We start from the raw sequence: 13,846 nt of genomic DNA, 5'->3' as shown, positions 1-13,846 counted from the left end.
AAAACTCCAGGAACCCAGTAATAGAGAGTTTTACCTCTGGGAGCTCCACCAGGTCCTCAAGGCAAATGTTGGTGAAAATTCCCCTGTGCCTCTGGCAAGGCGAGGGGAAAAGGAACCATTTCAGATTTGATCAGAACATTTTCTTTTTAGCAAGGTCTGTCTTGGGAGAAACCACTTCCAGAGCCTAAACTGTCAGGGCCTTATTAGAGTCTGACCTACCTGGAGAAGGGACAGATCAACTCTAGCTGCTCTGGTGTCTGTGTGGGAGAAGGCAAATGCCCAATTCCAATCTAGCCTCAGCATTCTGCTCCACTTAGGGGTGAAACAGAGGCATTAGTGAAGTTCATAGTCCAGGGATATGATTTCACCCAAAGAGGCTAATCATAGGAGTATAGAAAGCTTTCCTCACCATACACCTTACCACTAAAGACCTGTCTACTGCTGTATATCTACCCTTCTACTAAAGCTTACAAGCCACACTACAAGGAAGACAGTTAGAAGGGACTGAATAAATATCAAAACCAGATTCAGATGCAGTAGGAATATTGTGGAATTATCAGGCCAGGAATTTTTAAAACTATAATGAATGTTCTAAGAGCTTTAATGATAATACACCATGTAAGTACAGATGAATAATGTATGCACAGAGGTGGAAATTCTAAAAAAGAATCAGGAAAAAATTCCAGAGATAAAAAACACCACTATAGAAGTAAAAAAATGCCTTTGATGGGACATGACTGAGGAAGTTATTTCTGAGATTAAGGATTTGACAATAGAAACTTGTGAAGCTGAAAAAGAGGAAAAACTGGAAATAAACAAACCCCAAAACCCATGCTGGGGATGTAGCTCAGTGGTAGAGAGCTTGCCTAGCACGCAGTAAAGCCCTGGGTTCAATCCCCAGCACTAGAAAACAAAACAAAACAAAACAGAAAAAATATCCAAGAACTGTGAGAAAACTGCCTAAGAGGTAATGTACATATAATGCAATTATCAGAGGAGGAGAGAAAGGAAAAGAAGCAACACAAAGGGAGCAAAAATAAGATTCCATTTGACTTCTCAAACTGAAGTGAAATATTAAAATTATTGAGGGAGGAAGAAAGAAAACCAACCTAGAATTCTTTATCCTTCAAGTCTTTTTCAGATAAACAGTCCTTTTCAGATAAACAAAAATTAATGGAATTTAGTATTATTAGACTCATTTTGTAAGAAATGTTAAAAGCAATTAGAAAGAAGGAAAATGATAAAGTCAAACACTTGGATCCATATAAAGAAAGGAAGAATTTCAGAAAACAAATAAATGACGATAAAGTGTTTTTTCTTTTTGGCAGGGTGATGGAGATCTAACCCAGGCCTCAATTATGCTAAGCATGTGGTACCAGGGAATTATACCCCCTTCCTTTATTTTTCTTATGAAAGACAAGGTCTCACTATGTTGCCTCGACTGGCCTTGAACTTGTGATCTTCCTACTTCTGGGTAGGTAGTGAAACATGTGTACACCACCACAGTCGGCTTATTTTTCTTATTCTTCTTTCCTTACTCTTAATTAATCTAAGAGATAACATTTTTCCTCAAAAGAACAATAGTAATACTTTAATTACATGTGCTTGTGTGAGTGCACACACCTTTTAGTCTTTTCTATACATAGATACTGTCAGAAAGTTTAATGCCTTTTCCGTATATTTATTTTTTCTTGCAGCACTGAGAATTGAACCCAGGGACTCCTGCATGCTAGGTAAGCACTCAATCACTGAGCTATATCCCCAGCTTTTAAAAATGTCTTTTTTTTTTAAACAAAAAACAAAAACAAAAACAAGTTCTCCCTCAATTGCCCAGCCTGGCCTTGAATTTGAGATTCTGCTTCAGCTTCCTGAGTAACTAGGATTACGAGTTTGTGCCACCACACTAGTTTCCATCTTAACCAACGTTCCACATACTGGCTGTAACATTTTCAATTTAAAGTACAACAGAAAAGCTAGCATGAATTTCTTTTTCCTTGCTTATAATTTTGTGGAGGGAAGATTTGTATCTTACTTTAGATCTTAGCAACCTCAGCATACATTTTTTTTCTTTCCTTATGAAGTTGAGAAGTTTCACTTTTTCACTTAAAGAAAACACTTTATGGCTTCGACTTCCAAACTGCCAGTATCATTACTCTTGCACTTTGGAACCATTTTTCCTTAAAATAAAGGTTATTTGAACACTAGCCCTGTAATGCTGTGACTGATCATCATGATAGCTACTAAGTGACTATGTTAGTCAGCTTTCAGTTGCTATGACAAAAATACCTGAGTTAATCAATTTATAAGGTGAAAAGATTTATTTTGGCTTACAGTTTCTTAGATTTCAGTCTATAGGCTGTTGGCCCTGTTTCCTTTGGGCCTGGGGTGGCACAGTACATTATGGCAGGACCATGTGACAGATCTGTTTATCTGATGGCAGTCATGAAGGAAGGAGAGAGGAAAAGTTGGGGTCTTCTTTCTCCCTTTTTATGGTACTGGGGATGAAACCCAGGAGTGCTCTACCACTGAGCTACATCCCCAAGAGTTTTTATTTTTTATTTTGAGACAGGTTCTCACTGAGTTACCTAGGCTGGCCTCGAACTTGGAACCTCCTTCCTCAGCCTCCTGAGTTACCAGGATAATAGCATGTGCCATAGCACTAAGCTAGTCAAATCTTTTTCATGTATTATTGAGAAATGCACAAGACAAAAAGTACTTTTCTTGCTAAAACAAAGAAATACTGCACCCAGCAGGTACCCTTCTCAATTTAACACAGAACTGTTAAATTACAACTTTTTACAATTTACCATGTGAAAATAATTATTTAAAGACATTCAACACAGCATTGCTTATAATGTAAAGAGAAGTAAAAAGTCTACAATTTAATCTTAACCCATAGGAATTCCGTTATATAAAAAGCAAAGAGCATACATACTATCCACAATGAAAAATGTTGATGTAGACCTATTTTTTACATGCAAAAATATTCACCCTATGCTGTCACAGAAAAATAGGTTATAAAACCATACATAAATCTGCATGTGTTCATATGTATATGCTAGAATTCAGAATATCTGCCAGTTACCAACTTTTTGTCTTTTAAATTTATACTTCATTATCTGCTCTGAAAAACTGGAGCTGACCCCTTCAGATATTTTCCATTTGCCAACTGGCACACGTGTTGAACTTTATCAGCACAGGGATCTGGAGTTACATTGCCTGAGGGGAATTTTCTTCCTAGTTCAGTGTGCTGCCTTGGCAGACTCCTAGGGTAGGCAGCTTCCCTCAACACCCTGACCTGTCAATTTGTTCTGTAGAAGAGTGCTTGCAGTGAAACATCTCCCAGTGGGCAACTTTCCCCAGCATTCTGGAGAGAAAATTGTAAAGAAGTTTCAGCACACAGCAACATAGAAACTTGTCTGCCAGCTGCTAAACCCAACTTGTTCAGTAGCCTCACACCCTTGTGAACTAGATCTGGAGCTCAGGCCTCAGCAGGATTTGGTTTCTCTATCTGGAACTTGGGCGATGTAGCTACCTCTTCTACCAGTCTTTCTTTTATTCTTTAGAGTTCTCTTACTTACTGACTGTTTTTCTGTTCCTCTGTTACAACAATTCTTTAATTAAACTTTCCCTGCTCAAACAAACAAAAAACCCACCTAGATAAAAATTACCTACAACCCTACTCTCTCTGTGATAATTACCATTCACATCTTGGTGTCACTTTTTTTTTTTTAAAGAGAGAAAGAGAGATAGAGGAGAGATAGAGAGAAATTTTTTAATATTTATTCTTTAGTTCTCGGCAGACACAACATCCCTGTTTGTATGTGGTGTTGAGGATCGAACCCAGGCCGCACGCATGCCAGGCGAGCGCGCTACCACTTGAGCCACATCCCCAGCCTTGGTGTCACTTTAAGTCTTTTTTTTTTTTCTTATACATGTGTGTGCATATTGTGTGTGTGTATATATATATATGTGTGTGTGTGTGTATACATATAGGTATTTATATATACATATATATTTATATCCATGTACCTATACATTTTTTAAAAAATATAAGCAAATTATATGGAATGTTTTGTGAGCTTTTCTACATCAATATTTAGAGTGGTTACAAAGCATACATAACTTGTTATAAATTACCCCCTAGAGTGGCTCACCTACGTTATGTCCAAGCATATGTTTTTATAATGCTGCAGTGAATGTCTTGATGCCAGATAGTTTCTTATTTATTTCTCCAGATCTGCTTTCTGCTCTTTTCCAGCTGTGGCTCTACTCTCCTTTAGGCATTAGGTTTACATCAATGGGTGCCTTTGCCCCCTGGCTTCCAGTTAACCTCAGCCAGCAGGGGATGAGAGGAAGGACAAGGGTGAGATGAGAGTACTGGTCCTGACCTCTCTTCTCCTGAGGTCTCTAAGTTGGCTGTGCCCCTCCACTAGGGGGCACTGCTCTCAAGGTGGCCACCTCTTCACAATACCTTCTTTACCTTCCTCTGACCACTCCCTCCTTTATCCTTTCTTCTGGGCCTAAGGGTGGTGACAGCTCTGCTGCTGCTGCTGCTGCTGCTGCTGCTAGCCCTGGACACTGGCATGATCCCTTGTGGTTTATCTACAACTCCTCCACATCTTTATAAATCAACCTCCCTTGAGTTACCCCAGCTGGAGTGTGCCAGTTATTCTCTGACTGATTCGATCTTTGTTCATAAATGCTAATGCATATTTAAATTGTCTTCTTCAAGTGAATTCCTAGATGGTAGCTATGCTAGAACATTTAGTACACTTGTTTTACAAATGTGTAATACATGTTTATTCAATTTAATTAATTAATTAATTAATTAATTTTGTTGTTGTTGTAATAGGGGTTGAACCCAGGGTCTCACATGGTAGGCAAGTGCTCTACCAGTGAGCTACATCCCCAACTCTTTTTATTTTATTTTGAGGCAGGGGCTCACTAAGCTTCGCAGGATAGTTTTGAACTTGTGATCCTCTTTCCTGCCTCAGTCTCCTGAATTATCTGGGATTAAAGATGTGTGCCACTATGCTCAGTTATTGGCATTAATTTTAGATTGACTGTCTATGATCTTGATTTTGCAGAGTCACCCTTTAAAGAGTAAGTAGTCTACACTCTGAATCCAACCAGAAAAAAAATACACCTAAGGATTTAATAAAGATAAAGAAACTGGCAAGGAATATAGTTCAGCATTTACTTTGGTCCTTAAAAGGTTCTAGAGACCTTCAGAGATTTCTGGGCTTTTAAACAAACTTATTTTGTGAAGGATTATTAGTAGGATCCAGCTATAAAGTGGATTAAAGCAATAAATGCAGGGCTGGGATTGTGGCTCAGTGGTAGAGTGCTCACCTAACATGCATAAGGTACTGGGTTTGATCCTCGGCACCATATAAAAACAAAATAAAGGTTATTATGTCCACCTGCAACTAAAAAACAAATATTAAAAAAAACAGGCAAAACAATAAATCCAGCCAGTTGAAGGTGGTTTGTAGAGTGGGGTAAGGCTTCTACATGTCAGTTATAATCTGGGCTTCTGAGACACCATACATCAAATTCCTTACTTAAGAATCCAGGTCCCTAACTTTGTCTTCACTTTGCAATTGAAGGCCAGACTCTACATGAAAATTTCTTATACATGAGCTTCTTTTTAAGACAATAAAAAATTTAAGGCAAGTGTGGCAGTTATAAATGTTTTCTTTTTTAAAATTTTTTAAAATTTGTTTTAATTAGTTATACATGACAGTACGATGATCTTGACATATCATACATTTGAATCAATTGGGGTATAATTTCTCATTATTCTGATGTACAGTTTGCAGAATCACATTGGTCATGCAGTCACGTATATACATACAGCAATACTAGTGTCTATTTTATTCTGCTGCCCTTCCTATCCCCCTTTCCCCTCTCCTCCCCTGCCATCACTTCTCTCTACCAAATCTAATGTGACACACTTCTTCCCCCCCCCACATCATCATACATGTATTCTGTATAACAAAGGGGGTCTCCTTCCATCTTCCATGCAATTCCCCTTCTCCCTCTCTTTCCCTCTCACCTCTCTTCCCTATTAAATGGTAATCTTCTTCTCATGCTCTTCCTCCCTACCCCATTTTGAGTCACCCCCCTTGTATCAGAGAAGACATTCAGCCTTTGTTTTTTTTTGGGGGGGGGGGATTGGCTAACTTCACTTAGCATAATCTGCTCAAATGCCATCCATTTCCCTGCAAATGCCATGATCTATAAAACATTTGAAATATAATTTTTCAATATAATAAAGAACTATGAAACAAGGCTGTGGGCCCAGCACCATGCATTATGAGACTTCTGATAGAAAGAGAGAGGAGGGGGTGCAGAGAATATTGCACTCTTTCTAGTTTGAAATATATGAATTGGATATTTTTGAAAGTCAAAAATTGTCTAATTTTGGGGAATTTCAGTTGGTTTGCCCTAGCAATTTTTCTCTAAATGAATTTAATTCTATTTTGAATCTTCATCTTGTCACATTGGATAGAAAGTTAATTTCAGCCATTTGCAGGATTTCTCTACACCTTCCCTTTTCACTTGCCTCACCTTACCTACCTTCTACCTCCTTTCCTGCCTGGGAATATGCCAAAGTTCCAGGGAGAAGAGGGCTGGAGGATAGGAGTGAGCATCTAGTCAGGTCAGTGCTGTGTCTTCCATGACTCTGTCTACTTCTGTTCTTCCTGTGCTGTTCTGGAGATGGGCAGCAAGAGGGTCAGCCTAGGCACACAGTGGTTTGTTTTCTGGGGTCTTGTTTCCATAGTAGCACAATGTGGAGTATAAATGGCTTTCCTGATGACCATGACAAGGCTTACTGTAAAGAAAATGGATCATTGTCCATAGTGCCTGGAACATCATAGGCACTCAGTAAATATTGATTGAAGGAATAAATAAATGATCTGAGGTTTCAGTCCAAGCATAGTAAGCAGAATGTGCAGGAAAATAGCAATAGCTGACACTTATAGGGCTCTTAAGGTGGCAAGCCATTGTTTTAATTGCTTGACATATTTTAACTCCTTAGTCCTCAGAATGGACATATGAGTGCAGAGCTAAAGTGATATTCAAGTTTGTGGCAGACTCCTAGAATCTGACTCAAGAGCTTGTAGGTTTAAGTACTTGGTCCATACTGCAGCATAAGCACGGATTCAAGGATGTTGTCTAACTTCCTAGGGAAAGTACTAGGCGTTCGATGCCCTTGAATATTGCAAGTAGTTTCAGCACAGATTTCACCAGTGACATCTATCTATGATACTTAAGATCACTTACAAATCCTGATCAACATCCTGGCATGCAGCCAGCCCACTGGCATTCCTATTTGGCACAATTTGCAGGACTGGTCATGTGAGAAAGACAGCTAACAGCAACAATTGCTGGGTGATGAATGGCTAGAAGTAGGGCAGCTCGGAGCATGACGGGGACAAGGAATGCAATCAGGAAATGCTGACCTGGAACTTGGAATGGGTAAGTGAGGCTGTGATGGATGGAGGCAGCAGCTGCACGTACAGCATGTTGGCACACACAGTCTGGGAAGCACTGCTTAATCTGAATTGAAACGGGCAGCTTGAGGGCAGAGAGGCAAGCAGTGACCAAAGCCACAAACGGAAATACAAACCTTTCATTAATCTTTCCAACCACACTCACACTCACAAGAACACAACTTTCCAAACAGTTGAACACAACACACTGTTGTTCTGCATCATTTTTCAATATAATAAAGAACTATGATACAAGGCTGTGGGCCCAGCACCATGCATTATGAGACTTCTGATAGAAAGAGAGAGGAAGTGGCCGAAGAGGCTTCAAGCTGAGACCTAATGGGCATGTCTGAGCCAATCTGTGAACAAAGAGTTTTTTGAAATGGCAGTTTTTGGAATGTTTTGTTTTGAGTCTTAAAACGTTCCCCCAAAGAGCTCATGTGTTAAGCAATGCAGCAATGTTCAGAGGTGAAAAGATTGAATAAGAGCTGTAACGTCATCAGTGGATTAATTCATTTGATGGAAAATAATTTGAATGCACTACTGGGTGGTAATTATTGGTAGGTGATGTGTGGTTGGAGGAAGTATGTCACTGAGGGCATGGCCTTGGACTGCATCTGTCCTCTCTCTCTCTCTCTTCCCCTCTCCCCATCCCCCCTTCCTGGCTGTCATGAGCTGAGCAGTTTTTTGTCTATCGTGCCCTTCTGTCATGATGTTCTGCCTCACCTCAGGCCCAGAGCAATGGAGCCAGCCACCCCAGGACTGAACCTCTGACCCTGGAGCCTCCATTCATTTCATATCTCAAAGAGAAGGGCTCCTCCTGTTATTTCCCTTCTCTCTGTGGTACCTAAAGCTCTTGCCTCTCAGCATGGGCCAGAGATGTGGGCCTCGTGGAGTCAGCAGGCTCAACCCAGCAGAAACCATTCCTGAATCGCCTGTGCAGTGCTATGTTCCATGTTACGCTGGAACTTGCCCAGCTTGCAGGAGGAAGTAACTTCATGGATCTGTGACTTCTTTTTTAATATTTATTTTTTAGTTGTAGTTGAATACAATATCTTTATTTCACTTATTTGTTTTTATGTGGTGCTGAGGATCAAACCCAGGATCCCGCACATAGGAGGTGAGCGCTCTACTGCTGAGCCACAACCCCAGCCCATGGATCTGTGACTTCTTATTGCAGGCCTGAAATGACTTCAAGTGGATGCTCAAAGTTAAGGAAAAAAAAGTCTCATTTAATTTTTAAACTTCCTAAGGATTTTCATAAAACCAACCCCCAAAACAAAATTGTAATTCCAGTCAGAGTGACTTCACATTTATGAAAGTAATTCCAGATCAAGGTGCAAAAGATTTTTAATTTCCTTTCTGAATAAGGTCATATCAGCTCTTAGATGATTTACTATGAACCTATGATTTATGTAATCATAGTTCTAGACCCAGATTAAATTTCAAAGATGACCTGGCAAAACCCCCTGGTTTAGAGAGATGATGATGAATAGGGGGTTAAGTGACTGGTCCAGCATCACACATCTGAAGAGTGGCAAAACCTGGTGCTAGAGGGAACATATTCCCCATTTTGGTTTTGGTTCACCACACCCTTGGGAGGCAAAATGGCATGCTCTACCTGGCTTGTTTTGGCTCTACTTCCTTTCTCTTTCCCTCCAGGGGCTTTGCCTGAAGGTGAAGTCTGCCCTGGCCAATGATGCTGGAAATTCCAATTCATCTTCATCAGTTATGAGGTTGGTACTTTGGCCTCCATGTGACTCATATTTGTTGTTGTTTTTCCACACCAATGTGCTTTCACTTTATTCTCCTGTTTATATATCCTCCTGCTCCAAGATTTGAAAGCAGAACATGATGTGAGCCCAGCAGTCCAGCTCAGAGTTGTACACCATATTTTCTCAGTTTCACTTCCCCCCCCCCCAGCTCCACCACCAGTCAGGACCCTTGCCTATGTGTTGGGGTAAAAGAGCAGAGAGAGGACTGAGATAATGGTCCCCATAGCTGGTACCCAACTGTAAAAGCAGTCCTGGATAAAAAAATAAACTTCCAATGAGGGATAAAAGCCTCTTTCCAAGGCACATGGGGCTATCTCAACATGGCCACTGGTTAGTTCAGATTTGAGTAGTGTCCAGACCAGGAGCTGAGGGTTGTAGTGCCTCCAACTGACTGAGGAGTAGAGGAATGGTATGTGAGGGTGTTGCTGGAAGTTCATAGTCATCATGGAGGCCAGCAGCTGCCATAGTGTTGAAAAATGCCTGGGGCTTTGCAGGATGTTGAGTAGGTTCTGCACAGCAAAGGCCATATTGTGAGCTTTCTGAAACACCATGTCATAAGGGCCTTCTCCAAACATCACAGGATAAAGCACATAGCATGGGGACCAGACATCAATCCACTCATGGATGACACAGTGACTCTGCACAGAGAAGGGCTCTGGGGCCAGGTAGGAGATGGTGTACGGATCAGTTGTTCAGTCTTACAGAGTCAGAGCTGGCAGGAGCCCTCCATGTGACTACATGCTTGATTCATGGAACCCAAGTCCATTAATACTGGCTGCCACTCATCTCCAAGCAAGATATTGGTGGGCTTCAGGTCCCCGTGGTCATAACCTTTGGCATGAATGGCCTCGAGGCCTCTGCAGATACCAGCAGCAGCTGAAGGATTTGATCCCAGTCAGGAATTTGCCTTTGTCTTTGGCCTTTCTATCTCATTCCACAGCCACCTTTCTTAAAGAAAGGTAGTAGCAGCCAGGCCTCATGCTTAGCACCCGGCTCTCTCAGACAGTAAGCCATGGGGAGAAGGATGTTGGGAAGCTGGAAGAGGCGATGCATGTCTGCTTCTTGCTGAGCCTCCTCTCAGTCCAGCTACTTGTGACACAGGATTCACTTTAGGGCATACTATTATGTAATTCCTCCTTTAGGTCCACATAGCTGAACTCACCCTCCCCTCAGGTTTCTGGAAGAAGAGATAATGCTCATTGTCAACGTGACAGTTCCATGAGAGGAGACACACAGGGCGTGTCCCACAATGTCTCAGTCATCCTTCTCAAGGACAGACTTTGGCTGCCAAAGGGCTCCTCCAGAGTGAGTGGGCTCTTCTAGTGATGCCCTGGGAGCCCAGTGGATCATGCCGGGAAGAAATCGGGTCGCTGGCCCAGTATAATCCAGATGGCCCTGGTTCAGGCTAGAGCAAAGCACCAGGGTCATATTTCTTTTAATTTTCAAAAATTTCAGAATCTGGGCTGGGAGGAGGAATGGTACTAGTGTGGTTGCTTTCAAGCCTCCAGAATGTTATGGAGTCTTCGGACTCCCAGACCTTCTCCTGCACTTTGATGCTTCCTATAGCTTTTTAAAATTTTTTAAAAATTTGTTCTAATTAGTTATACATGACAGTAGAATGTATTTTGACACGTCATACATAAATGGAGTATAACTTCTCATTCTAGTTGTACATGATGCAGAGTTATATTGGACCTGTAATCATATATGCACATAGGGTAACAAAGTCCAGTTATTTTACTATCCTTCCCACCCTCTTATCCCTCCCCTCCCTTCACTTTCCTCTATCTAATCCAAAGTATCTCTATTATTCCTTAGCCCCCAAGCCCTTATTGTGAATTAGCAACCATATATCAAAGAAAACATTTGACCTTTTTGTTCTTTGGGATTGGCTTATTTGGGGTAGAATGGTTCCCAGCTCCATTTACTGGCAAATGCCATAATTTCTTTCTTCTTTAAGGTTGAGTAATATTCCATTGTGTATATTACTACATTTTTTTATCCACTCATCTGTTGAAGGGTACCTCAGTTGGTTCCATAGCTTAGCTATTATAAATTGAGCTGCTATAAACATTGATGTGGCTGGGTCACTGTAATATGCTACTTTAAAATCCTTTGGGTATAAACCAAGGAATAGGATAACTGGGTCAAATGGTGGTTCCATTCCAAGTTTTCTAAGGAATCTCCATACTGCTTTCCATAGTGGTTACACCAATTTGCAGTCCCATCAGTAATGTATGAGTGTACCTTTTCCCCTACATCCTTGCCAACATTTATTGTTGCTAGTATTCTTGATAATTGCCATTCTGACTGGAATGAAAGAAATCAAAGTGTAGTTTTGATTTGCATTTCTCTCATTACTATAAATGTTGAACTTTTTTATATATTTGTTGATCAATTGTATTTCTTCTTCTGTGAAGTGTCTGTTCACTTATTGATTGGGCTACTTTTGTGTGTGTGTTAAGTTTTTTGAATTCTATGTGAGGTGCATGTGGTAAAGATTTTCTCCCATTCTGTAGGCGCTCTCTTCATGTTATTGATTGTTTCCTTTGCTATGAAGAAGCTTTTTAGATTGATACTATCCCATTTTTTTGATTCTTGAGTTTACTTATTGTGCTTTAGGAATCTAGAATAGCAATACAACATTAAAATCTCTGGGACACTATGAAGACAGTACTAAGAGGAAAATTCATTGCATTGAGTTCTTTCACTAAAAGAATAGAAAGTCAACAAATAAATTGCCTAACATTACATCTGAAAGCCCTAGAAAAACAACAAATCAACACCAAAAGCAGTAGAAGATAGAAAATAATTAAAATTAGAGCTTAAAGCAATGAAATTGAAACAAAAGAAATAATTTTAAAAAATTGACAAAAGGTGATTCTTTGAAAAAGTGAATAAAATTGATAAACAGCCATGGTAATGAAGAGAGACAGAAAACTCAAATTACTAAAATTCTTGATGAAAAAGGAAATATCATCACAGACACTACTGAAATACAGACAATAATCAGAAACTATTTCGACAATTTATGCTCCAATAAAATAGAAAATCTTGAAGACACAGCCAAGTTTTTAGAGATGTATGACCTACCCAAACTGAATCAGAAGGACATACAAGATCTAAACAGATCAATTGCAAACAATAAAATAGAAGACGCCATCAAAAACCTACCAATTAAGAAAAGCCCAGGACCAGATGGATTCTCAGCTGAGATCTACAAGACCTTCAGAGAAGAATTAACAAGAATACTCCTCAAATTATTCCATGAAATAGAAAAAAGAGGAAATCCTTCCAAACTCATTATATGAAGCTAGTATCACTCTGATACAAAAAACAGACAAAGACACCTCAAGAAAAGAAAACTTCAGACCAATATCCCTGATGAACATAGATGCAAAAATTCTCAACAAAATTCTGGCAAATCACATACAAAAACATGTTAAAAAGATTGTGCACCGATCAAGTGGTGATTGTCCCAAGGATGCAAGGTTGGTTCAACATATGGAAATCAATAAATGCAATTCATCACATCAATAGACTTAAAGACAAGAATTATATGATGATAGATGCAGAAAAAGTGTTTGACAAAATACAGCACCCCTTCATGCTCAAAACACTAGAAAAACTAGGGAATATATCTAAACATTGTAAAAGCTATCTATGCAAAGCCCAAGGCCGATATCATTCTAAATGGAGAAAAGTTGAAAGGATTCCCCTCTCAGAACTTGAACAAGACAAGGATGCCCTCTATTACCACTTCTATTCAACATTGTCCTTGAAACTCTAGCCAGAGCAATTGGACAGAAGAAGAAGCTAAAGGGATACGTGAGAAACTCATGTGACTCCATTTTTGAGAAACCAGCTTCTACCTCAAAGCCTGTCCTAAAGAAGGGGGCATGACCCTTGTCCTGGGAAAAATCCACAGAGCACTCCTAAGCACTTACCCATCTTGCTGAATTGTTGTCTATAAATAACAGGAGAGATCTGTGGCACCAGGTGTCCCTGACTCAGTTACTCTAGGTGAGGACCCATAGCAACCCCCTAGCAACCTTCAATCAGCATGAGACAGGGAAAATACCTGGGATGCTAGATGACCCCCCAGTAGTTTATGGTGGTTGATAACATGTTGGGAAACCATGTAGTTCAGCATGTACACCCCTCGTGGCTTAAACCAATCAGTTTAAACGAGTCCCCCTCTTGTACTAACAAATCACCCCTACCCAACTTGTTCCCGCCAGTGAATGTGCTAATCAATGTTAAGAGTTGTTGTTTGACTTTCCTCGGTATGAAATGATTTGCTGTGTGATGTGACGCGTAGAGTATCTCCCCCCCCACCCCATGCAAAACCTATAAAATCTCACTGGACAAAGGACGGGGCCTCACTCCATGGGACCGCTGTGTCGGAAATGGTTGTGAGTCCAGGCTCCAGCTTGCAATAAAGGCTCTTGTGTGATTGCCTCGGATTTGGCTCCTGGAGGTCTGGTGAGGTCCCACGAATCTGGCATTACATCCGGATAGGACAAGAAGAACCCAAACTATCCCGATTTGCTGATGACATGATTCTAT

General features: G+C 40.4%; 1 pseudogene; it reads right to left on the bottom strand.

Annotated features, from left to right (window-relative positions):
* Positions 1-9,613: 9,613 nt before the first annotated feature.
* LOC124104710 (serine/threonine-protein kinase 16-like) lies at positions 9,614-13,228 on the bottom strand (annotated as a pseudogene).
* Positions 13,229-13,846: the final 618 nt, after the last annotated feature.

Source organism: Marmota monax, unplaced genomic scaffold (assembly GCF_021218885.2).
Source record: "Marmota monax isolate L192 unplaced genomic scaffold, Marmota_monax_Labrador192_F-V1.1 WCK01_AAM20220418_F8-fsc00001, whole genome shotgun sequence".
Lineage (NCBI taxonomy): Eukaryota > Metazoa > Chordata > Mammalia > Rodentia > Sciuridae > Marmota > Marmota monax.
This window is presented reverse-complemented; position numbering and strand designations above follow the sequence as displayed.